This window comes from Hylobates moloch, unplaced genomic scaffold, assembly GCF_009828535.3.
Source record: "Hylobates moloch isolate HMO894 unplaced genomic scaffold, HMol_V3 SCAFFOLD_303, whole genome shotgun sequence".
Taxonomy (NCBI): Eukaryota; Metazoa; Chordata; class Mammalia; order Primates; family Hylobatidae; genus Hylobates; species Hylobates moloch.
This window is the reverse complement of record NW_026652578.1, coordinates 15819-19571: the sequence shown is the minus strand read 5'-3', so window position 1 is coordinate 19571 and position 3753 is coordinate 15819. Positions and strand designations below refer to the sequence as shown.

The 3753-nt window shown below is 39.4% G+C and overlaps 1 non-coding gene across 1 annotated transcript; it reads right to left on the bottom strand.

The window, feature by feature from the left end:
• Nucleotides 1–2307: 2307 nt before the first annotated feature.
• Nucleotides 2308–2382, bottom strand: LOC116464229 (small nucleolar RNA MBII-202). The gene has a single exon (XR_004246879.1). It is a non-coding gene; the product is annotated as a small nucleolar RNA MBII-202 (small nucleolar RNA).
• Between the last annotated feature and the right edge of the window lie 1371 nt (nucleotides 2383–3753).

Here is a 3753-nt window from a genome sequence, read left to right as displayed (position 1 = left end):
TCAGGTTAAAGTCAGCTGAGTATATAGTGTGGAAAGGTCTGGGAGAAGGCTGGTGAAAATTAGAACTTGTAAAGCGATATGTTTTATTAGATTGGGGGAGTAAACTTTACCAAATTGGCCAGCCCTTCTATTTTGGTCTTTCAATGTTTAATTGAAATTTAAAAGTTATTAGACTTGCTTTAGATTAAGTGGGAGTCAAGCCACTTATACCAATTAGGCTTACTATAATATAACAAATTAAACAATTGTAACACATTAAAAGTTGATTTATTTTGTAAGCTAGCAAATATAAATTCTGTATTATTCTGGAATACTGAGAATTTCTCAAGTTTTTACTTGCTGAAGGTGTGTAGGGGCTAGAACAAATATGTATTTTAGAATTTTAGAATTCTCTTATATTTTGTTTTTTATATGTGTGCTTTTTATTTATTTTTATTATATAAATATAAGGTATACAACATGATGTTTTGATACACAGTCATGTATTGCTTAACGATGGGGATACGTTCTAAGAAATGTGTTGTTAGACAATTTGACGTTGCGTGAACATTGTAGAGTATACTTACATAGACCTGGATGGTGTAGCTTCCTACATACCTAGGCTATATGGTATAGCCAATTGCTCCTAGGCTACTAACTTGTACAGCATATTACTGGGCTGAATATTGTAGGCAATTGTAATGCAATGATATGTATTTGTGTATCTAAATATTTCTAAACATAGAAAAGGTCCAGTAAAAATACACTATTATAATCATATGGTACTAGTGTCATATATGTGGTCTGTCATTTATCGAGACATCATGATGCAGGAATTGACTGTACATTGTGAAGTGATTACAATATTCAAGCAAATCAACATATCCATCATGTCATGTAGTTACCTTTCTTGATTGTGTGTGTGTGTGGTAAGAGTACCTAAAATCTACTCTGTTAGCAAATTTCCAGTATGTAATACTGGAATATATCTATAAAACTATAGTTAATAATATGTATTGTTATTAACTATAGTCCTCATGCCGAACATTAGATCTCTAGAGTTATTCATCCTATGTAATTACAACTTTGTAGTTGACCTACATCTTCCTATTTTTTGTTTTGTTTTGTTTTGTTTTTGAGACGGAGTTTCGCTCTTTTGCCCAGGCTGGAGTGCAGTGACTCACTGCAACCTATGCCTCCTGGGTTCAAGCGATTTTCCTGCCTCAGCCTCCTGAGTAGATGGGATTATAGGCGCCTGCCACCACACCCAGATAATTTTTTTTTTTTTTTTTGTATTTTTAGTAGAGATGGGGTTTCACCATGTTGGCCAGCCTGGTCTCGAACTCCCAACCTCATGATCCACCCGCCTTGGCCTCCCAAAGTGCTGGGATTGCAGGCATGAGACACTGCGCCCTGCCAACATCTCCCTGTTTTACCCACTGTCCCCGCTTCCTGCCATAACCATTCTTCTATCCTGTTTCTATTGTATTTGATTTTTAGAAAACATTCCACATGTAAGTGAGATCATGTAGCCTTTTTCTTTCTGTGTTTGGTTTATTTCAGTTAGCATAATGTCTTATAGCTTCACCCACACTGAATTACAATGACATCTTTTCATGTAATTGTTGGCTGTATGTCTACCTTCCTTGGCAGAGAAATTTCCTGACCCACACATGCATAGCCACCCCCATTATCAAAATCCCCAACCAAAAGTTGTTATGCTTGTTACAACTGATGAGCCTGCATCGATACATCTCCCAAAGCACATACATCACATTAGGGTTCACACTTGGTGTTGCATTCTATGTGTTTGGATAAACATATACTGACATGCATCCACCACTATAATGTCATACAGAGTAGTTTTACTGCCCTAAAATTCCCCTGCATTCTCCCTATCCTTCCGTCTCTCCTCCCTAACCCTTGGCAACCACTGACCATTTTCTGTTCCCACAGTTTTGCCATTTTGTTCCAAAATGTCATATAGCTGTAATCAAACACTTTGTAGCCTTTTCAAAAGACATCTTTGACTTAGTCATCTGTATTTCCGTTTCCTCCATGTGTTTTCATGGCTTGGTAGCTCATTTCTTTTTAGCGCTGAATAGTATTCCATTATCTAGATACTATGATTTATTTATTCATTCACCTACTTAAGGACATCTACCAAAGTTTTGGCAATTATGAATAAAGCTGAATTCATAATGAGTAAACATCCATGCACAGGTTTTCGTGTGGACGTAAGTTTTCAGCTCCTTTGAATAAATACTCAAGAGTGACTGCTGAATCATATGGTAAGTGTAGGCTTAGTTTTTATGCTTTTTAAAAAATTATTATTTTGCTCAGTTATCAGACGGAAAGGGGTTCAAATATACTTGCATCAAAGCACATTTAGACTTGTAAGAAACTTCCAAACTGTCTTCCAAAGTAGCTATACTGGCCAGGCATGGTGGCTCATGTCTGTAATCCCAGCACTTTGGGAGGCCGAAGTGGGAGCATCACCTGAGGTCAGGAGTTTTAAGACCATCCTGATCAACACGGTGAAACCCCGTCTCTACTAAAAATACAAAAATTAGCTGGGCCTAGGGCACGAGCCTGTAGTTGTAGCTACTCAGGACACTGAGGCACAAGAATCATTTGAATCCGGAAGGTGGAGTTTGCAGTGAGCTGAGATTGCGCCACTGCATTCCAGCCTGGGTGACAGAGCAAGACTCCGTCTCAAAAAACAAAGAAACAAACAGACAAACAAAAAACAACAGGCCGGTGCGGTGGCTCACTCCTGTAATCCCAGCACTTTGGGAGGCCAAGGCAGGTGGATCACCTGAGGTTGGGAGTTGGAGACCAGCCTGGCCAAGATGGTGAAACCTCTTCTCTACTAAAAATACAAAAATTAGCTTGGCATTGTGGCACATGCCTGTAATCCCAGCTACTCAGGACACTGAGGCAGAATTGCTTGAACCGGACCCGGGAGGCAGAGGGAGCAATGAGCAAGATTGCACCACTGCACTCCAGCCTGGGGCATAAAATGAAAAACTATTTCTTAGTTTTATAAAAAAAAAAAAAAAAACCCAACAAAGTAGCTATACCATTTTGCATTCCCACCAGCAATGAATGAGAGTTCCTATTGCTCCACATCCTCCTTAGCATTTGGCATTGTCAGTGTTCTGGATTTTGGCCACTCTAATAGGCTTGCAGTGGTTTCTCACTGTTGTTTGAATTTGCAATTCCATGATGACATATAATGTTGAGCATCTCACATGCTTATCTGCCATCTTTATATTTTATTCGATGATATGTCTGATCAGATCTTTCACACATTTAAAAATTTTTTTTATTTAATTTTTTTCTTTTGCTTTGTTATTATTGTTGTTTTGGTTTTTTTGACAGGGTCCTGCTCTGTTGCCCAGGCTGGAGTGCAGTGGTGTGATCTCAGCTCACTGCAACCTGCACCTCCTGGGCTCAAGCAATCCTCCTACCTCAGCCTCCCAAGTAGCTGGGACTACAGGCGCCTGCCACCACGCCCAGCTAATTTTTTATATTTTCAGTAGAGATGGAGTTTCACCGTGTTAGCCAGGATGGTCTCGATCTCCTGACCTCATGATCTGCCCGCCTCGGCCTCCCAAAGTGCTGGGATTGCAGGCGTCTGGCTAGTTCTTTCTATGTTTTGAACAACACTTCTTTATCAGATATGTCTTTGGGAACTATTTTCTCCCAGCCTGTGTCTTGTCTTTTCATTCTCTTGACACTGTCTTTCGCAGAGCAGATTTTTTTTTTTTT